The following is a 24397-nucleotide window of genomic DNA, read 5'->3' on the forward strand; positions in this document are numbered from 1 at the left end:
TTTAGTCTAGTATGGCAATTGTTCAATGTGTGATTGCTTTGGCAGGAACCAAAGGTTGGAGTTTGCAAAAGATGATATCTAATAGCGACAATTGCAGAGTAAATTTTTGACGCAAATAACGATAGTTACAGAGGGAAAAATAATTAGGTGGCAGGGCTGCCAATTTCACCTACACCTAACTTCTAAAAATTGTGTATCAGATTTTGAAAAAAAAAATTGAATCCTTTGATTGCAAAAGCTAGATATAATCAATTCGAAAAGGTATTTCGCAAGGAGCTTTTTCATCACTTGCTTAGGCTTGAGAAGAAAAAGAGCTTGGGATTGCAAAAGCTAGATATAATCAATTCAAAAAAGTATTACTCAAGGAGCTTTTTTATCACTTGTTAGGCCTAAGAAGAAGAGCTTCACTTCAAGCTTTCATTATAGTCAGGACCCTGAGGTATGAATAAGCCACATTGATCTTCTACTCACTTCAGCTTATTCCAAACTTGTTCAAGTCTTTTTGGGGGAGTATTTGGACATTTGTAAGAGTTATACCATGGTGTTGGAGCCAGAAACACTTATATAGGGAGTGGTAGTGTCTCTAAGCTCTACTTCTTCCTTCTTGTTTTTACCTACGTCTAAGCCATCTTCTATCTCTTCTTTCTTGTCTTCACCCTCAATCTCAATGGATGGAGGTGTTTTAAGATCAAAAGAATCAAGCTCATCCTCCCCCTTCTCAAACTCAATTTCTTGAGCTCATACTAGTTGATGTATTCCAAGTAGATCCCTAAAAGGAACGAATTTCTCTTTACCAACTGATTTAGTAAAGAAATCTGCTACCTGTTCTTCTGTCTTCACGTGAAGTAGATCAATCTGTCTTGCAAGTACCATTTCCCTGATATGTGTTTGGATTTAGCATGATAGACGGGGTTGCTAGCCAGCATCACATTACTGAGATTCTCACAATGCAATGTGACTTTGCTGTCCAACTGGATATCCAAATCATGTAGTAATTTCACAAGCCAAACTTCTTTGCATGCTGCTAAGGTTGCATCCTTATATTCTACCTCTGTATACTAGATAAAGCAATGGTGGGTTGCTTCTTGCTACTCTAGCTGATCATATTGCTGCCCAAACTAAAAGCATAACCACTGGTTGACCTCATGTCATAGACACAACTATCCCAATCAGCATCTATATAACCTATCAAGTAAAATGATTTTCCACGCTCATAAAACATCCCATAATCAGCAATACCCTTCATGTACCGCCTAATCCTCTTGATTGCATCTAAGTGTGGCTTATGAGGTTTTTGCATAAATTGGCTAATCAGCCCCACTACATAACTCAAGTCAGGATGAATAATAGTAAGGTAAATTAGGCTACCCACCATTTGTCTATACATAGTGACATTCTCGATCTTAGTCCCAACATCAATTGCAAGTTTGACATTCTGATCCAATGGTGTTTCTATGGCTTTACACTCCATCATACTATATTTTAGCAATATATTATGAACATATTGTTTTTACAATAGCCATATATTTTAAGGTGTAGACACAACCTCAATCCTGAGAAGTACTTTAGCTCACCAAGATCCTTGACTTTGAATTCAACCTATAACATTGCTTTAATTTCAGCAATTCCATGATCATCATCTTCAGTGATGATCAAGTGGCACAATAAATGTGCCATAACCAAAGATGGAGTACGTGGATGTAGTCCAAATGTAGAATTACTAGTGTATCCTCATATAGGCCACCTAACACACCAATGAATAATATTATGCCATGTTACTAAGGCATATAGTGGATGATAACCTATGTAGAGCTTGATATCTCAATAGGCAAACCATATTGCTTACCATGGTGTCACTTAACTCTTTGACAAATTAACATTCAGAAACAAAGTTAGAAACATGAAACTGGGCATTTTTGCCCTTCGAGAGATCAAGAGAATCCAGCGCACGGATACAAGCTTCTCATCCCAAAAAGATCTTTTCATCCCAAAAAGATCTTCTCATCCCAAAAAGATCTTTTCATAAGGTTGTTTGGGAAGTCATGCAAGACTTAGAGCTGAAAGGGATGGAAAGATTTTGGGCGCGAGTGCGGGATGGCCCACTAGTAGGAAGGTAGACTGTTGTAGCTATGATGGTAGAAAGAAGAGCCTACATGATGTGCTACATGTACCTTCTATTACCAAGAATCTATTGTCGGTTTGACAGATGGCAGAACAGAATTTGCAAGAATCTATTGTTGGTTGGATAGATGATTTCAGCCGATACACATGGCTGCACATTCTAAAGTACAAGGATGAGGTGCTCGATATCTTTAAGAAAATGGGTTTATAAAGAGAAATGCAAGTCAGATGGCTCATTGGAAAGGTATAAAGGCTGGCTGGTTGCAAAGGGATATGCACAGCAATACGACCTAGATTATGAGGAGACTTTCAGCTCGGTTGCCAAGATGGAAATGGTGAGAATAGTCATTGCATTAGTGGCTTCTAAGGGCTAAAAAATATGGTAGATGGATGTCAAAAATGCATTCTTGAATGGTGACTTTCTTGAAGAGGTATATATGGAGTAGTGTGAGGGTTATGTACACAACCTGAGGTGTATATGGAGCAGCCTGAGGGCTATGCAGATGACAACTTGTTTACAAAGAAGATAGAGCACGGTTATGTTTTTTCTAGTGGTTGTGGTGGTCTTTGTGCTCTACAGGGAGCACCTACTACTGCACTAGAAAAGGCTCCACCTTGTGCTCTAGGTGGCGGGCCTTGGCGTGAGGCCTTCCCATGGCCAAGAAACGACGACATGCTTGCTTGGTTCCTGCCATGCAAGCTCGAGGAGGGCAAGATGGAGAAGAGACAAAGGTTGGGGGTGTGAGAATGAAGGAAGCAAAGAAAGCAAGATGTGAAAATGAGAAGAAGAATGAACTTTTAACCCATTTAAACCCCAAAACTGGGTTAATGCAACTTCACACTCACTATCCATCGTGTGATCGTAAATCCATAACCTTTTATCGAAATGCGATGAAGCTTCACATGTGCACTCATTAGGTGGCCAAGAGCCCAAAAAAAAGAAAAAAAAAGGCGTACAGGCCCTTGGTCCGAAGTTTGGCTTCTCAAGAATCCCTTTGCGCTTCTCTCCTCCTTCTTCTCCTTCTCTTTTGTAGTTGTCCCTTCTCTTTTAGTGGATGCGGTAGAATGGTAGTAGCAGCGGCAATCTCTCTCTCTCTCTCTCTCTCTCTCTCTCTCTCTCTCTCTCTCTCTCTCTCTCTCTCTCTCTCTCTCTCTCTCTCTCCCCCTTGCGTTGATATGTCTCCCTTATTCTCTCTATACATCTCTTCATCAACAAAAAAAAAGAGAGAAGTAAAGAAAAGAGAAAAACTAAGAGAGAAGAGAGAATGCACTTACCTCAAAGCTTGAAGAAAAATCCTTTCGCGATTCTCTCCTTCTTCTTCTCATTCACGGGTTCCCTCCTTCTTCTTTGCACTTGTCCCCTCTCTTTTTGTGGTGGATTGGCAATGGCAATGGCCTCTCTCTCTCTCTCTCTCTCTCTCTCTCTCTCTCTCTCTCAATCTCCCTTGCACACATTGATCTCTCTCACTTCTTCTCTCTATACACTCTTCATCAACAAAAAGAAAGAGAGAAGTAAAGAAAATAGAAAAACAAAGAGAGAAGAGATAATGCACTTATCTCAAAGCTTGAAGAAGAATCCCTTCGTACTTCTCTCCTTTTCTTCTCCTTCGCGAGTTCCTTCCTTCTCCTTTACACTTGTCTCCTCCCTCTTCGTGGATAGCGGCGGTGGTGGCAGCCTCTCTCTCTATCTCTCTTGCTTGTTTACAAACCTATAAAATGCCATGCTCAAGTTTCAACACTTTTTTATGAAGCCCCTCTCTCTCCCATTTTTTATTTCTCTCCATCTCTCTCTTCCTTTCCCTCCCTTCTTCTCTCTATTTCTCTCCCTCCTTCCCTCCCCACTCTCACTCAACTCATCTCATTGCAAAGACAATCAAAGGTAGAAAATAAAAAGCTTAAAAAACAAAGATATTGAAAGAAATGTCACCCCACCTCTCTTTATCTCTCTCTCACCCCTCTCCCTTTACTTTTCTTTCTTAACCTTCTCTCTCATTATTTTCCTATTTCTCTCTCCCTCTCTATTTTTTTTCTCTCTGTCTCTCTTTCTCCCTCTCTCTCTCTCTTCTCTTCACTCTCCTTCCTCTCTTTACCTCACCCTTCTTTTCTACCTCCTCCTCCTCTCTTCCTTCCCTCTCCCTCTCTCTATTTCTCTCCCCCTCTCTCTCTCTCTATTTCCCTTTCTTTGTTTCCTCTCTCTTTGTTTCTCCCCCTCTCTCTCTCGTTGTTTCTCTCACTCATCCTCCTCTCTTCCTCTCTTCATCTCTCATTTCTCTCTTCCTCTTTCTCTATGTTTCCTTTCTTCCCTTTCTCTCCCTCTTTCTCTCTTCCTCTCCCTTCCTTCTTCTCCCTCCCTTCCCCCCCTCCCTCTCTTTCCATGTATCTCTTTGCAGACCAAAACAAAAAAAGAAAATAAGAGAATACAAAAATAAAGCAAGAAGAGGCAATGTACCTACCTCAAAGGCCTGAAGATGAAACCCTTTGTGCCTTCTCTTCGCACCTTCCCTCCCTTCTCCCTTGCACACTTCTCTTTCTTCTTCATGTATAGTGATGGCGGCAGTGATGATGGTGATGAGTTTCCCCCTCTCTCTCTCTCTCCCTCTTCCTCTCTCTCTCTCCCTCTTAAAGCTTTAAGCTCTCTTGCTCTCTCTTTCATTCTTTCTCGCAAATGTTTTCTCGGCAAATGTCACACTCGAGTTTTCGAAACTTTTTTCTCTTCGCTATTTGTATCGCTATTAGCGTCTCTATTAGTGTCGCTATTAGGGTCTCTATTAACGTCGCTATTAGTGTCGCTATATGCATCGCTATTTGTGTCGCTAATAGAATTAGTAATGCTAATAGTGACGCATATAGTGATGCTAATAGTGACACATATAGCGACGCTTTTAGCGACACCACCTTTTTTGCGTCGCAAAGGGCTGTCACTATTGCCTCATTCCCTTGTAATGGGTGAGATGAGGCACTTTCTTGGTATTGAGATGATCAAGTGTGATGATGATATATGACTATCCCAAAGGCATTATGGTGTGGATATGTTGTCCAAGTATGGTATTAGAGTATAAAGCCTCTTTCAGTGTCATTGGAGCAAAATGTGAAGAGTGCTAATGTTGGGGATGAGATAGAGACCCTGAAAAGTTTAGGAGGATAGTAGGAATTTTGATATACATGACTATCACAAGGCTAGCAAACTTGAGCTATGCTATTGGCCTTGCTAATAAGTTTATGCATATGCCTAGAGAGCCTCATTTCAATGCGATTAGACACATAATGAAATATGTGAAGTCCACTATGCATTATGGACTTTTTAATGAGGTAGGTATGGATATATAAGTGTTTTGATATACAAATGCAAACTCAGCTGGTAGCATTTCTAACAAAAGATATATTGGTAGATTCATGTTTTCCCTTGATAGTGCAATAGTTACATGGAGCAGCAATAAGTAATTTACAGTTTCTTTATCTAGTACAAAGGTTGAGTACAGAGATACTACTATGCTAGCATATGAGATGGTATGGTTGTAGAAGTTATTTGGTGATTTGGAGGTGCAGGGAGATGGTCTAGTTGTCATTCATTATGGCAACATGAGTAGTATACAATTAGCTAAGAACCTAGTATTCCATACTCAGACTAAACACATTGAGGTGCATTTCCATTTTGTGAGAGAGAAGGTGCTTGCAAAAGAGATTGACTTGAGCAAATAGGATCAAATAGCTATCATTCTCAAAAAGGCATTAGTTGCAAAGAAGCTCCAAAAGTTTCGAAGCTTATTTGGAGTTGCAAAGATAGAGTTGAGATTGAGAGGGAGTGTCGAGATGGCAAGCTCAACACATGCGAACATTGATTATGGACCGCCTCGTTAGATGGGTTTGCACCTCTATACCCGATCTATACTTAGCATATTAGTGGCATTATGATCTTCACATAGCCAATGACTTATTACTTATTATATTTGATTTATTACACCTACTACAATTGGCATAGTTATAGTGCTAGTCGATGAAGATAATCAGTTACGCACACTATTTGACTTAGTCGACCAATTTTCTTTATGTTGTATATTATATATACTTTGTTTACATTGTATTGTGTGTGAGAAATGAAGAAGAAGACAATAAGAAAACATTTTGTTCATCTCTCTTCTTGTGTTCTTGGAGTGAGCTTTCTCTTATGTGAATGGTGTTTGGGCGTAGCATCTCAAGCAAGTTTCCACACCACACAACTTATGACACTTTATTGATGCAAGATATCCTCCTGTCTATCCATCAAACTTGTTTCGTGTGGGGGAATTCCCATGCAAAGACATAGGGTGTATATTTGCCTTAGATAAGCGATGCATGTTGTGTATCAAGACACCCATAAGACAAGTGGCAACCTACCTCTACTTTCTAGGACAAACTTCATCAATCTGAGACAATGAGAGAGAGAGAGAGAGTTTGAGTTTGAGATTAAAGCTAGGTTTCACCTCTAGGCATGCAATGGCTTCTTGTTTGTTGAGGGATTTGATGATTTGCTTGTTAGATTCAGTAATCAATATTGGCTTTCAAAGGGGCTCAAGCTCAACACGTGTATACACACATTTGAATAACATGAGAGTATCAAAAGTTCTTGATGTACCAGTCCCTATCCTCTTTCACTATCATCGAATGTATAGGAGATGGCATGCTATTTTGTTATGCACCTCTTTCCCATCTTGCTACAATGGCCACCTCCTACAAGCCATTCAGTATGACCTCTCTTTATATTACCTTGTGCTTTTGTGAAAGAGAGAGAGATATATATTAAAGGTGAAGCACCCAAGTGTTTCACATTTTCCACTTGCCTTGTCTGATCTACCAAAGACATGCACAAATGGTAGCAACAATGAGAGAGAGAGAGATTGAAGGCTTGCATAATTAAAAAGCTTCAAATCAATGAATTCACGATCGACGGCAAGAGGATCTACTGGGTGGCGTCGAATCGGTCGAGGACATATTCATGTCCTAAAAATCCACGACAGATCACGAAGCTTAAAGCTTCCTAATCTTCCAAGTCTACTAAGCAATTCCCCAAGTTCTCTTACTTCTGCAAGTCACCTAAGTTCACATTAGTCATAAAAGACTTACTTCAATCACTCCCATAAAGGCTATTCATATGCAGAAGCACAGAAACCATTTATTGCTCTCTGGAAGACCCTGTTCCTATTTGCAGACTTGTTGAACCAGTTTCAGCAAACGCAAAAGGTCATACGAAGATTATACACAACTTCTACGAAGACAATGAATACTTCAATTGCAAAGGACAAAGACTACAAAAGCCAAACAAAAATATATACGCCTTGTATGCTCGACTTTGAGCTACGCTCATCCCGCTAATCAGATTTCGAGAGTGTGAGGTCTTTTGGATTTTACAGGATGACGGAACAAAACATGGATGATTTAATGGCTGAAGGTGATTTATCTGAACCAACGATGGAACAAAAATTGGATTTGATTATGATGCAGCTTGATGAAGAATGAAGAGCCCGACAAGCTTTGCAAGTTCAATTGGCCAATCTTCAACGATCTACCACCGACAAAGATGGATCGCAACCCGAAGATCTTATATGACGTACCATTGATGCGACACTTGAAGCCCAATCCATCCGCAAAGAAACAAAGATAAGTAAAAGAAACTTCGAATTTCGTACTTTCAATGGATCTCGAGATGGAAAGACTGTTCTTGCATTTATCACTCAGTTTGATGATTACTTTCATGAAGAAACATATGCTGAGAAATACAAAATTAAATGTGTCACTAACCATTTAGTCGATCGAGCATCTCTATGGTGGACTGTGGTTCGCAAGAGCATTAATTGTCCCACTACCTGGGAGAGTTTCCAAAAGAAGTTTTTGCAGAATTTCCTTCCTCCTCAATTCCATGAAAAAGCCATAAAGCAATGGGATCTTCTACAGCAAAGAGATCGCGAACCTATTTCCCAATACACTGAACGTTTTTGGAATGCCCTACTGTAACTATGCATGCTCGAAGACATACTTGAAGCGACTCACAAACGCAAGTTTATGTCTGGCTTACTTGGACATTACTATGCTGAAGTCAATATGTTCAAGCCAACAACCCTTAAAGATGCAATTTCCTTGGCTCATGACACTAAAGACAAGATTCGCGGAAGAGACAAGCGTCCACAACAATTTCAAACTAACGGTAACTATGGTTCCAAACAATTCAATTCAAATTTTAGAAGATTCAATCAAAGTCGTTTTCTTCCATCTTCATTCCGTAAGTCTTGGACACGACCACCTGCTTTGCCATCAAACACCAATCAAAACCCTAAGCCATCCTCATAGCCAAATCCCAATATTTCTAAACTTCCTGCCATTACCAATAATGTATCTAAAGCCAAACCTATAGTTTGTTACAAATGTCATCAACCTGGACATCTAGCAGCCAATTGTCAATCGAAAAAACCACCTATCCATATCAATTATCTTGGAGCAATGGAAGAAGAAGAACGTGAGGAAATGCCTGACTTTACAGAAGATGATGACGACATTGGTACTACTTCGGACACTTTGCCAGGTATGCCAACTCCACATTCTTTGTTAACAATAAAATGTTTTGTGCATGGTAAAGAAAAGATTATTTTACATGATGATGGTAGCACACATGATTTTATTTCTGCAAAGTTAGTGAAAGAATTGAAATTACAAACTGTTTCTACACATTATCGCATTAAAGCAGCATTCCTAGGCACAAGATATAATGGAACACAAGTGCATAATTTAGAAATTAAAATTGGTGAATATACTGAATGAAGAAATTTCCTAGTTGTACCTTTGCAATCTAGTGACATTATCTTAGGTATGCCTTGGCGTCATCAGTATAACCCTGACATAGATTATTCTACGCATTCAATTAAAATTTATTTTCAAGGAAAACAAATCACATTGCATGATATGCACGTATCCAATAATTTTCCACTGCTTACTCATACTCAAGCTAAACGTGCATTACGTAAAAGTAGCAAATCTTATTTAATATGGGTAAATGAACTTCAAGCTAAAGAAAAACATATGCATCCTAGGCATAAACAATTTCTTGCTCAATTTAAAGATTGTTTTGCTAATGATTTACCACCTGGACTACCACCTTCATGTCCTGAAGATCACAAAATAGATTTAATTCCTGGTACACACAACCACCATATAAAGCACCATATAGGCATAACCAAATTGAATAGAAAGAAATTCAAAATCAAATAGAAGAATTGCTAAATAGAGGATTAATTAGACCTAGTAGTTCTCCATTTGGCACACCTGTCTTATTAATAAAGAAAAGAATAATACTTATCGCATGTGCATTGATTATCGTGCCCTAAATAAAATTACTGTTAAGAATAGATATCCGATTTCTAGGGTAGATGATCTTATGGATAAAGTACAAGGATCTGCCATATTCAGTAAGATAGATCTTAAATCTGGTTATCATCAAGTAAGATTGGATAAATCTTATATATTCGAAACTGCATTTAGAACACAATTTGGACATTATGAATTTCTAGTGATGCCTTTTGGATTAACTAATGCACCAGCTACATTTAGTCGAATGATGAATCGCATATTTTTGAAATATCAGTATTGTGTTATAGTATTCTTTGATGATATATTAGTATTCAGTAAAAATGAGAATGAGCATTATGAACATCTGTCTTTAGTTTTTGATTTGTTAAAAGATAATCAATTGTATGCTAATCCAGAAAAGAGTGAATTCTTTCAGACAAAAATTGAATATTTAAGACATATTGTTTCATCGGAAGGTATTAAAGTTGACCCTAAAAAGATAGAAGCAATTTTAAATTGGCCCATACCCAAAAATGTGCATGAGTTATGTTCTTTTCTAGGTCTTGCTAGCTTTTACAGAAAGTTTGTGCGAAATTTCTCATTACTTGCATTACGTCTGCTGACTAAACTTTTAAAGAAAGGTATTGTTTATAACTAGACTGATAATCAACGAAAATCTTTTGATTTATTGAAACATGCATTAACCCATGCTCCTGTATTACAACTACCTGATTTCAATAGACCATTCTTTTTAGTAGTTACTGATGCTAGTGGATCTGGAATAGGAGCCGTACTTATGCAAGATAATCATCCCATAGCCTACTCTAGCTGTAAACTCAAACCATCCGAACTTAAATACTCTACATATGATAAAGAATTGCTAGTTGTAGTACAAGCCTTACGTCAATGGAAACATTACTTAATGGGTTCTGAATTTATGATTAAAACTGACTAATAAAGTATTAGACATATCCTTAGTCAACTCCAAATATCTGATAGACAAATTAAATGGGCAGATTTCATTCAAATTTTTCATCCCCTTATACAATATCAACCAGGAAAAGAGAATGTTGTAGCCGACGCTTTGAGTAGAAGACCGACAATTCATAATATTTCTATGATATTATTTGATTCCCTTATCCCTATGAAAGATACTTATCATCAGGATATTACTTTTCAATCTTATTGGAATAAATTAGTTGCAAATAATTGGATTCATATTGATTCACTGTCTTACAATAATGGATTCATGTTTTATGAAAAGAGATTATGTGTGACAGTTCCATTTAGATCTTTTGTTTTCAATGAGATTCATTGTCCTCCATATCAAGGTCATAGAGGTATTATATCTACTTTGCGTACATTGACTGAAGATTTTTATTGGCCACATATGGACACTGATGTATCTAACTTTGTATCTCAATGTTTAGTTTGTCAACGAGTTAAAAGACACCATGGTAAACAGTATGGTTTACTAATGCCATTATCTATTCCATCACGACCATGGGAACAGATTTCAATGGATTTTATTACTGGTTTACCTAACACTAAAGCTAACCATGATATGATTTGGACTATTGTAGACAGGTTTAGCAAACAAGCATATGTCATTCCATGCAAGAAAACTCTAACTGCATCTCAAGCAACTCAATTGTTTTTGAAAACTGTGTTTACTAATTATGGTTTACCAAAAGTTATTATTTCTGATCGTGATTCTAGATTTTATAATAATTTTTGGATTACTTTGTTTGCTAACATAGGAACAAAGATTGATTTTTCATCTGCATTTCATCCTAAAACAAATGGACAAACAGAAGCTACTAACAGTACTATTTTAGATCTTTTACGTGCTTACACTATTTCAAAACCACACACATGGATACACATTTACATTTACTTCAGTTTGCATATAACAATACACTACATACAGCTACAAAGAAAGCACCATTTGAAGTTATTTATGGTTATAGATTGTTACAACTATATATATCATCTCTCACTTGACTTGGGTTTCACCTATATATACTAACTCTACATCAATATGAATCATTCTTTGGGAGCATGTCTTGTGTATCTCTCTCGTACTCTCTCTCTCTCTCAACATGGTATCAGAGCTATGGATGCGTAGCAACAACAAGGAAGATAAGTTGTTTCATTGTTTATACTTGATTGAATTCTTTGCATAAGTGATGATTTGATACATGAACTTGTTCAAATTAGAAGTATTAGTTAATTTTGTCTTTAAAAACCGCTTGTCAATCGGAGTTCTGGATCCTGTCATCGTGCTCTCGAATCCTGTCAAAACCGCTTGTCAATCGGAGTTCTGGATCAAAAGTTATGACAGTTCAGGATTCAAGACAGCAATTCTGCTCAAATCTGCGATTCTTTATTTAAAACTGTATTTCTAATTACAGTTTGTTAATCCCCAATTACAGTTTATTAATCGCTCGTCTTCGTTAATGATGTTGATTACGACAAGCAAACATCTTGCTATTTTTAGCGATGTTTTATTATCGTTCACGTTCTTTGCTCGACCGAAATAGCACTTTTCTTATATGCGTCATCTCGTCTTGCACGTTACGCCTCTCTATTTCGGGCTTTCTTTTTAGTCACTCAATACTTTTCATCGTTCTTACGTGCATATCCCTATTTTGACTGACTGTCATGCGTCTCAACTACGCTCATCTTGATCATGGTTTGCAGATTCTACGATCTCATCTTATTTGTTTTCTCTCGACATACAGGCATGGCCAATTGCGTAATTGTTAACGGATATCCGTCTGGCCAACGTTCGGTTCCCTTCTTCCAAGGACAAGGCTTTCCTGGGTGGAAAGCAAAGATGATGCTAATTCTTGAAGGTGACGAATTATTTGATATTGTTTTGGGTGACCTGTCTTGCCCAGTTCAACCTATTGATGTGATGAATAACAATTCTGTGATTACTGATGGTCCATTATTTGAACAATGGAAAATTGATCATACTGATTGGATTCATCGTGACAAAGCGGCTCGTCGTTATATATTGTCTGCACTTCCTGACTCACTTATGTTGGATGTCTTTCATCTGGAAACCTCTCATGCTATTTGGGAGTATCTTATCTCAACGTTTGAGAAGAAATCGGTCACCGAAATTTTATATCTCCAAACTTATTTGAAGAATCTTCAATATAAGGTTGGTACCTCTATGCACTCTCATATTGAGGCTTTTAAAGACATTATCAATCAGCTTGGTGCTGCTGGCGCTCCTGTTGCTAAAAATCAGATTGTTACTCAACTTCTTCATACCATCAAAGATCCTTTATATGACAATATCATCACTATTTTGTCTAACAAGGATGATATCCACTTTGACAAAGCATGTATATCTCTTATTGAATATTCTCAACGACATGAGCATCATTTGGAAAAATCTGATGCTGTTTTGGTCACTCGGGAACAAAGGGATTTTGATGCTGCTTTTGTTGCTCGCAAGCATCCTGCTTCACGTTTTCAGCAGGGTGGACACCCTAATCCAGGTAGTAAATTTTCTCGTCTTGCTTATCCTAACAAACATTGTTCTTATTGTGATAAGAAAGGTCATGTGGCTTCTGATTGCTGGGCACGTCAATATGATGAGGAGCATGGAGTTACTACAAAGCAACCTCGCTCGTCCAAAAGTTTTCCTCCTTGTGATTATTGTGCACATACAGATCATCCATCTTGTCGTTGTTATAAACGCAGATATGATGAAGAACGTTCTCGAGCTTATATTGTTCAACAAACTACAACTGATGATGATCATACTCATCAGGAGCTCAATTTCGTCCATTATGATATCTCTCCAGAAAAGGTACTTCATGTTCATGATGGTTCTCTATTCATCGTTGATTCAGGTGCCACTGGAAACATGACATACCAATCGCAGTGGCTTCACAATTATCATTCTCTTCCTGTCAAGAAGTTTGTTTACCTTGCGGATGATACGACTTGTCAAGTCAAAGGAGTGGGTGATTTATATCTGGGGACTGTTTCATCCACTAGAATATTAAGAGGAGTTCTTCATGTTCCAGATTTGCAAAGAAATCTTCTTTCTGTTGCTCGTCTAGTTGATCTTGGTTTGTTTGTTGGCTTTGATCATAATCAATGTCGTATAGAGAAAGACGGGCATACTATAGCAGTGGCTCCTCGACATGGTAATCTATTTGAGCTATCATTGAATGATACAATTGCAAATGTTGTTACTGCCCCTGGAGATGCACATTGCAAATTATGGCATCAACGATTTGCACACTCCGATTTTGCCAAAATTCTTGATCTTCATCGTCATGGTCTTGTGCAAGGTATGGATCTTAAATCTCATCCACGTATGGGAATATGTGAGTACTGTGCACTTGGAAAACACCATCGTTCACCTTTCCACACTTCTACTTCATCACATTCCTGTGCTCTCTTGGATTTGGTTCATACCGATATTTGCGGTCCTTTTCCTGCCTCAAAGTCTCAATATCGATATTTTATAACTTTCATTGATGATTTCTCACGGTACACACATGTCTATCTTCTTCGACATAAGTCTAAGGCTTTATTTATATTTAAACAATACAAGATAAGTGTGGAGCTTCAAACTGGATTCTCTATAAAGACGCTTCGTAGTGACAACGGCGGTGAATATGTATCCAATCTATTTGATGACTTCTGTAAGGATCAAGGTATTCATCATGAGTTTACAGTTCCTTATTCTCCTCAGCAAAATGGTATTGCTGAGCGCAAAAATCGCACGATTCTTAATGCTATACGTTGCATGCTTATACACTCTGGTTTGTCTCGAAAGTTTTGTACTGAAGCACTTCTAACAGCTGTTTTTATTCAAAATCATCTTCCAACTACTGCACCTGCTGGTAAAATTCCTATAACAATTTGGACAGGGAAGACACCTTCAATCTCTCACTTTCGCACATTTGGCTGCATTGCTTATATTCATGTGCCCAAGGACACTCGACATAAGTTGGATCCTCCAGGTTTGAAGGTTATTTTTCTTGGTTATTCAGATCATTCCAAAGGTTACAAATTTTATGATCATTCTTCTCAAAAGGTTATCATTAGTCGTGATGCTATATTTGATGAGAAGGCTATGGGTGGCACATGGTCGTCAGATGTTTCAGATGATACACAATCTTTGCTTAGTGCATTTCCTTACTTGCTTTGTGATTCTACTAATTCTGATTATCATAAACCTCCTTCACCTCCAAAGAAGATTGATGAAAATTTGGAGATCTATGTTGATCTTCCTATTGAGATAGAGCATGGATTCTATTCTATTGAATATGATGTCTTTGATGATGCTATGTCTGTCCAAGAGGATCCAATATCGTATATGGAAGCTATCAATTCGTTTCAAAGGGATCAATGGCAAGAAGCTATGCAAGCTGAGTACGATTCTTTAATCTCCAAAGGTACATGGATTCTTACTGAACTCCCCCCAAACCGTGTTCCTATCAAATGTAAATGGGTTTATAAAACCAAGACCAAAGCTGATGGCTCATTTGATAAGTTCAAAGCACGACTTGTTGCAAAAGGTTACTCACAGATTGCAGGAGTAGATTATCAAGAAACATTTTCTCCCGTTGTGCGCTCCACAACTGTTCGTATGATTTTGGCTTTTGCAACACTATTTGATCTAGAAATTCACCAAATGGATGTTAAAACGGCTTTTCTCAATGGAGATCTTGAAGAAGAAATCTATATGGAGCAACCTGAAGGTTTTATGATTGCAGGAAAGGAGCATCTTGTATGTCAGCTTCATCGTGCATTATATGGATTGAAGCAAGCCTCTCGTGCTTGGTATATTAAGATTGATCAGTTCCTCACATCTAAAGGTTTTGTTGCATGTTTTGCTGATCCAAATCTTTACATCAAAAGGGAGGACAAATATTTTATTATTCTTGCTCTATATGTTGATGATACTATTCTTGTGTCAAATAATATTGTTTTCTTGGATGCTATGAAGAAGCTTTTATCGACTGCATTTGAAATGGTGGATCTTGGTAAGATACATTCTTGTTTGGGTATTCAAGTTCAACAACACCGACAACAAGGAATTCTTCTTCTTCGCCAGACAAAGTTTATTAATGATATTGTTAAGAAGTTTGGGTTGACAAATGCGCACTCTGCTAACACTCCCATTCTTTCAAGCTCTACCAAGGGTACATCTACAACACGCAATGAAGAATCAGCCATTCATCAACCTTTTGCTAATCTTGTTGGTTGTCTTCAATTTATTGGTTTAAACACAAGACCAGATATTTTATTTGCAGCTAACTTTTTGGGACAGTATCTTTCTTCCTCTTCCACTATTCATTGGAGTGCTACAAAACGTATTCTTAAGTACCTCAAGGGTACTAAGGAATTTGGTCTTATTTATCGTCGTCGAGAGGATTCTTCTTTATCTTCTTCAACTTCTCTTGACCTTATTGGATATACAGACGCTGATTGGGCAAGTTCACACTTATCCATGCGATCTACAAGTGGGAATTGTTTCTTTGTAAATGGATGTTTGGTTTCTTGGTCCAGCAAGAAACAACGATGTGTTGCGGTTTCTACAACTGAAGCCGAATATGTTGCTGCATCATTAGTAGCTCGCCAGCTAGTTTGGCTTCGACAACTACTTGCAGATTTGGGACATCCTTCATCATCTAGTACACCTCTTCAATGCGATAACCAAAGTGCTATTAGTCTTACCAAAGACTATATACAACATAGTAAATCAAAGCATATTGCTATTCATTATCATTATGTTCGACATGAAGTCAAGAAAGGTTCCATTATGGTGGAGCATTGTCCCAGTGATCAAATGGTTGCAGACATCTTCACAAAAGCTCTTAGTGAAGCTCGCTTTAGCTCATTAAGACATGAACTTGGTATTGCTCCAAGTTCTTGTCTCACTGATTGAGGCATGTATCATTGTATTTAAGAAAACTTTATAGTAAATCATTTTTGTATCGTAGGTATGTGTAGGGGCTCGGGTTTTTCCCTTGTTCTCCCCAAGGGTTTTTTCACTCGCAGCCAGAGACCTTTGTTTGAGTGGGGATGTTACAACTATATATATCATCTTTCACTTGACTTGGGTCTCACCTATATATACTAACTCTACATCAATATGAATCATTCTTTGGGAGCATGTCTTGTGTATCTCTCTCGTACTCTCTCTCTCTCTCAACATAGATTGCCTACACCTATTGCATCATTATCCAACAAAATTCAGACTACTGATGATATTGCTAACATGCACGCTACTATTTTTGATGAAGTTAAATATATGATTGCCAAAGCCCAGCAATCATATACAAAACAAGCAAATAAGAAAAGACAAGCTATGAATTTTAAAGTTGATGATTATGTTTGGTTATGCATAGAAAAACGTAGATTACAAAGTGTAGATAAACACCCAGTAGTGAAATTAGCACCTAGATTCTATGGACCATTCAAGATCATACAAAAAATCAATGACAATGCATTTAAATTAGAACTACCACAACATTGGAAAATCCACAACACCTTTCATATTAGTTTATTACGACCCTTTAGAGGCCAATTACCTGTACACCTTGTCTATGAAAATCCACCTTTGCTAGATGAAGAGACTGAAATCCTTGAGCCTGAAACTATTATAGATACTGACTTTATGACCACTAGAACTGGCCGTAGTAGATATTCTAGATATTTGGTCAAGTTTAAAAACCATCCTGTTGAAGAGGCCCAATGGATGCACGCTAGAGACTTAAATGCTTTCCCCACTCTGCTAGTTCCACATTGAGCTAATAGCAATCGAGGACAATTGCTATCCCACCCCGGGGGTATGATGCCAGGAGGCATATTCCACGGTGGATTCCATGTCACGGTGGATTCCGTGCCACAGTGGATTCCGTGAGGTTTTACGGTGGATTCCGTAAACTTTTATTACCGGGGCTCATACACAAAGTGGATTCTTTGTGCGAGAAGTTGATGGGAACGCCTATCCTTTTAGGGCGATTTGTTAATTTTATGTGTACATGGGTGATTCCATAGTGAGTGATTCTGCAAAATACATATTTAATTAATAAACGTTTATGAGTTTAGAGTGCGAACTCGTGATAAATTAAGGTTAGGATTGATGTCTAACCAATTAATTTATTTATGTAGCTGAAGACTGCTAGGTATTCACTTTTGTCGGTTTAATTGTATTATTTTACTAACGATTGTGAATGCTTCAGTTGATGTGTAGAGATAGCAACGGTGGTAGTGGAAAGCATTGGAGGATAGCATGTATTTAAATTTATCATGAATATTTTGATGGGCACGTGTCTTAGGCATGGTGCCTACATTTTGTCGCGCTTATTTATCAAAGCGCTTGTATTTGGACATTGTATTTGGGTACGCCTGACTTCTTGGGCGCCCATTAGCTTTATTTCTATTTGGCTCAAAAGCAAACTCAAAAGCTAAAGCGTGCTATTTTGTAATTTGGGCTATTATTTGAGCTTGAAGATGATTAATACATAAAATACATGCTCTGTGGAGCGCTCACACAAGGCATGGGGGGAGATTGCACCCAATTGGTCTCTTGTTCATGTCGTGCAAGCTTTCTACATTGATTTGTGTGCAAAAAGTAGAGTTCTTTTGTTCTTGGGGACCTTTTGACGCTCACTACACGCACTTACGGCATCCAATCTGTGCACCATTCCTCTAGTAAACATAGATGTTATTTTGGTAGCTTTACTATTGAATAGAATAGCAATAGAATTTTTTAATGTTTTAATATTTATGGAAAAAATATCATGACCACCTCCTAAAAGCCTCTCAATGCTACCTCTCCACTACCTCATACGAGAGAGAGAGAGAGAGAGAGAGAGAGAGAGAGAGAATGTGTGTGCATATGCGCATGTGATCAAAGGTGAAGCACCAAACATTCACCCACTTACCTTGTCCCAATTTTGTACCAATTGTTCCCTTGGGCCTACTTCATTCCTCTACTAGATATAGTTAATGAAAAATTTATCTAGGTTAGGGCGCATGCTATAGATGCCATGTTGGGTTGGTCCTAGCTTTGGGAGAGTTTTCAATTATAAGACAGTATAGATTCTTTCATTTCTTAACTTTTTCCAAGACTTATTTTCCATCACTTTTGTCTCTAATCACCTCCCACTTTCTCAATATCTTACTAGGGGAAACACATCTAAAGTTTAAGAGATGTCCAAGTATGCTCATTGTTTTTGTAGAACTCATGTGATGACACCAAAATCCGCAACCAATGATATTATGATATCCCCTTTCCTCTAAGTATATAATCACCTCTTCTAGTAGATCCACATTCATGAGTAAAAGAATCACATCTATCATACACATGTGAGCTTCTACCTCTAAATGTATTACTCCTTTTATCTTGATGGATAAAATTAGTATATTTTGACTATTTACTACTAAAGCTATTTGATTCAATCCAAGATTTTTCTCTTCACGCAACAAGAGAGAAATTAACTTCTAAAAGTTTGGCATGGAGCCATTATGAATTGAAATGGAAGTGTCCAAAGACTTATATGCATGACCTAAGCTATTCAAGGTCATGAAAACAAAACCATTATCATCCATTGGCGCATCAACAAAAGCCAAGACCTCTACTATTTGATTGATTTTAGAATCTACTAACTACTACTCATGTTTTGTTTAAGACAAAGATTTTGTGCCTTACTACATGTACCATATATATTATCTATCATCTCACATGTCTATTAGATTTGATTGCCTTCTCTATGGGGGGAATCAATGTCTCTAATATCCATATTGAGATCCAATGCAAGACTTTCCTAGTCTTTTCAATCCATTCCTTATATACTTTGTTTTTCTCTTCTCAATAGGGTTCTCTTTTGGTAGCTCTAGACAAGCATCCTCTCGTATAATGAGGTCCCATGAACCTCTACTTATCAAAAGGTTCTCAATGTTGTAGGACCAAATAGTATATTATTCCATGGTCAAGCTCTCACCCATAATCTAAGTGATTTGAGAAATTTTCCACTTGATTTTAATAAAAATTGCAGCCCACAAAAAAGTGTGTTATTCCTCTGTTTTTTTAAAGGCAAGATATCTCAACACAAGTGCATAGTACCATCAACACATCCACTACAAATAAATAATAGAGTATCCATGATTTCTACACCAAACATGAACCCAATTTGCAACGAGAAGTGGCATCAACATGCCAAAAGAAGATATGTCAAGTGCCTATCAACAAATTGTCAATACGTAGATCAATAGTGCTCCAACTGCCAATTCCAAGAACTTTTCAATACATGCCAATTTTCTCCAATTTTTATGCAAATTTTTTCTAGCTAAAATGGCCCCAAAAACATGAATAGAACAACCTTTAAGGCCCTCAAAATGTCTAATTTTCCTCCTTCAATGTGAGCATAGACTAGCTAAATCAATTCACCAAAATAACCAGTTCAAATCCTATAGTGTAAAAAAATTTATTTGCATGGTTCTCTTGAGGAAAGGTCTTTGAAAATTTAGTCTAGATGAGGATGCTTTTGTGGAATAGATATTCTTGCTCATCCCAAGTGGTATTCCATTTAAAAACAAGTTCAATCATGTCGTCATCGGTAAGCCCCATGTGTATCATTGCAAATAACTTGATAGAACTACAAAATGTGAAGTCAAATTGGAGAAACCACTATGTTTTTTAAAACAAAATTATTCTCCTTAGCTAAATAAGAAACCATGCTCTTAAGAGATCAGCACATGCTAGTAGACGTTTTAGACTAGTAAGAGGATTAAGAGTAGTGGGGTTGATTTACAAGTCTAAACAAGTTCCTCATGAGCATGTTGAAGCTTAGCCTTTGATCTTGGTGTAACTAATGCATGGATTGAGGGGTAACAAAGGATGCTATAACTTGGAAAACTAAGGTCTCTAAGATGTACATGGAAATAGAGTGAACTATGTGGGAGGGATGAGAATCCATAGAGGACATAGAAGTTCCAGGTAGGACTAATTGAGTGGTTTCAATAGTATGTGGTAGCTCAAGAATGAATGCAGTATTAGAGGGATCAAAATGCTTCATAGAGGTACTAACTTGAGGTTTTATGGGCCATGGTTTCCATTAATGTGAAGCTATTGATGCTAGGAGGCATATTCCACGGCGGATTCCATGAGACCACGGTGGATTTCGTGAGGTTTTTATTCCACAGTGGATTTCCTGAGGTTTTGCGGTGCATTATGTAAAAATATATTTATTTGCTTAGGCTTGTACAAAAGGTGGAATCCTTATGCAAGATGGGGACGCCTATCCTTTTTGGGCGTCATATCAATTTAATGCGCACGTCGGTGATACCTCAGCAAGTGATTCCACAAAATACATATTTAAAGTAATGGATGTTTATGAGTTTAGAGTGCATTTGTATTAAATTAAGGTTAGAACAGAGTTCCAACCTATTTGATTATTTTGTAACTAAAGATTGCTAGGTATTAACTTTTTTTATTTAATTTTATTATTTTCTAACAATTGTGAATGCTTCAGTTGATGTGTAGAGCAGGCAGCGGTGGAGTTGGGAAGCACCGGCGTCGAAGGGTTTTTGAAAACAAAGTCACAACCACAAAGGTCCTTGAGAAATCCAAGATAGAAAATCAATCAAGCGAATAAGCAAGATGAGAAAATGATGCCAAGTCTCTATTTTATTTCTGCCAATAACAAATACAAGGTTCAAGAAGAAGAAATCAGAGCGACCTCTGCGAACCCAGGAAGGAAAATAGCAAATCCATTAACTCTTCATCTTCCATCATTGTTCTAGCCTTTACAACTTTCCCTGATAAGATCGGGACTTGTGGGTGATGGTAAGGAATCAAGAATATGTTGTCCTTTGCCAACCAGCACAACTAGATAGCCAGATTAGCCTGTAGTGTCAACCTCCACAACACGTTCTCCACTCTAAAGTCCCCTGCAGAATGTACAAAAACCTTCTACAACAGTAATAGCATGATTTGAATATATTTTCTGCTCTGAAGACAATTGGGCACATTCCTGTTTCATACCATAAAGAATCTTGGATGCATCATCCTTATCTGTCATCTCACTTGCCACAGTACCACGGAAATGCTCCTGTGACATTTCTACAGTTTCACTTGAATTCTCTTGGCGGTTTTGAGAACATGTATCAACTGCATCAACTGATGACTAATAATGAGCTACTTTTGGACCAAGTTGCAAACATTTGCTTTGGCCATATTGTCGAAAGAGGGCAACAAAGGTGGAGACATGCTCTTGATCAACTACGGATTGACTATAGAGCACCTCCAATGGAATCTTCGCATCGTCATGCGCCAAACTATGTAAAGCTCCTGCCGTGATATGACAGGGTATGGCTATGACTCTCACAGTTACGAAGGTCTTTCCGTAATTGATCCTCCTCTGGTTCTCTGCCGCGTATGTCTGCCACAGCGCAGACGCTAGCAACAAGCAGTCAGAAGCTGCAATCAAGTCCATAAGCCAGTCATGGCAGGTCTTCTACATCACAAAATCGGGCACTGTCCATATGGAAGATGGCAAGACTGCTACGCCAGCTTCTGCTTCCTCCCTCCTGGAGACAGGCCTCCCTTCTCAATTCCACTCCCCAGCTGTTATGCCGAGGTGCACGACAAATCAAGCCGATCTCCTTAATACGATTGTGTCATCCAAATTGCAGGAGCTTTTTCAAAGCTAGTCGTCCTCGCTGCTTCCCTCTCTCCCCCAGCTTTTTCTCTATTCGTTGCTTTTTCCTTTTCCTCCGTTACATATATAGTTATATGATTCAACAAAAATAAAAGCCATCCACTTATAATCTCCCTCCTTCAACTGCTGCATTTTCTTCCTCTCTTTATTCTCCTCTTTAGAATACTCCTCAATCAAACTGCGTTGCCGCTGAGTCAACAACATTGGGATGGAAACAAGAAGAGTCAACAACGTTGGGATGGAAACAAGAAGATGTATATATTGTTCCCCCTGTCCATATGAGTTCACTACTTTAACACCTTTGCCCCTTAAAACCTCCTTATGTCCAGGTTGTTCCTTCAAAGTTTCTGCCCCACCCATTCCTCCCATTCCACCAAAGCCACCGAACCCACCAAAACCTCCAAAACCACCAACTACTTCAATTTGAGCCCTCTGACTCAATCTACTTGGCCGATGGTCAACAGTCAGCAGCTCCTTGACTGACCATAAAATTGAAATGTCTTCTTTCTCAGTCCTTGTCCATGATTCCAACCACAACAGTATGCATCATGACAAACACTGCATTGCAATAGAAATTATACAACACCATGTAGGTCAATCTTTGGTAATTCCAATGTCCATGCACTAATAGGAGCTTTCTCAAGAATCTAAATTATCCCATAGAAAAGTATGAAGACATTATTGCTTGCCTTCCTTCTTTGCCGCTTTTCCGCATGATATACAAGCATTCATTCACACATACGCATAGATAAATGCACACAGATAATATTATTTACAATGGAACGAAGTCCCAACACACACATGGTTTTGACACGATAAATGAAAACACACTTACGAAAAGACTAGGGTTCATATACACACAAACATGTAAGCCACATGCAGAAAAAAATGCAAACACAATGACTAAGTATGCACAAAGTAACAAATGTCACACACACAAACTTTTTGGTGGATTCCACACCTTGGATGTGCAGCAGCACGATACCGGGCGATGGCGTGTATTCAATTTATCTAAAAGAAATTATCGTTTTTGACAGGCATGCACCTTATCATTAAAGGCACTGCACTAATATTTATTTAGGTGTGCTTATTTATTGAAGTGCTTGACAAACATTTATTATTTTGTATGTGCATAGATGCTCGGCTTAAATAGTTTATTATTGGACATTGTATTTGGGCATAGTATTTTTTAGGACACCCAACCGCTTTATTATTTATTTGGAAAAAAGCAAACACAAAATCCAAAGCATGCTAATTGTAAATTGGGCTATTTTTGAGCTTGGAGATTAATAAATTTATAAATACATGCCTTGTGGAGCGCTCACACAAGGCATGGGGGGAGATTGTACCCAATTGGTCTTTTTGCTTCATGTCGTGCAAAATCTTCTTCTTACTTTATGAGTTTTATGTAGAGATTCTTTGTTCTTGGGGACCTTCCGACACTCATTATGCGTGCATTTGGCATCTAATTTATGCATCAATGGTATCAGAGCGAAGCTGAGATCAAGGGCTTCCAATCAGTTATTATCTCACGCAAAGGTGAAGCTCCTGGAATGAACAGTCTCTACAGGCAGTGTTGCAACAAACAATCAATACCAGTGTGTTCCTAGTGGTGAAGAACCCCCTGTTGTGCTGTCAGATCACGAAGAACCACTCTCTAGTGATGGAGGACCACCTCTGAAGATCCTTTCGTCTACGACGGTAGCATGAACTCAACGGCGACAATCATGGTCAATACATGCCACCATCCAACCCACGGCTGATTTCCAAAAGTTAAGCTTTTTAAAAAATTAAATTTTTAAGCTTATTAAAGCTTAAAACTAAGCTCTACTAAAGCTTAAATATTTCACTCTTTAATCTCCTACCTAGAAGCTGATCACACTGAGCTTTTTCCTAAATCAATCCGGAACTAATTTTACAACTCTAACAAGCCCTTTTTCGTACCTGCACCCTGGCAGAGTTGATTTCGAGCAAGCAAATTGTCATATGCAGTCTATTTTTCGCTTGGAAGAAGACCTTTATCAATTGCCGTACTCGCAAAAGAAGCAAGATTGCAAAAAGTCTTTTTTTTTTTTAAGCAAGCCTTGTAAACCCAAATTTGAGCTACGTTCATCCCTCTAACAAGATTTTGAGTGTGTGAGGTTGTTTGAGATTTTGCAGGATGTCCGATCAAACCATGGAAGATTTTATGGTCGAAGATGATTTATCGAAACAAATGATGGAGCAAAAATTGGACCTAATTATGGTGCAAA

Source organism: Lygodium microphyllum, chromosome 10, assembly GCF_053477565.2.
Source record: "Lygodium microphyllum isolate KBCC chromosome 10, Lygodium_microphyllum_v1.1.10, whole genome shotgun sequence".
Taxonomy (NCBI): domain Eukaryota; kingdom Viridiplantae; phylum Streptophyta; class Polypodiopsida; order Schizaeales; family Lygodiaceae; genus Lygodium; species Lygodium microphyllum.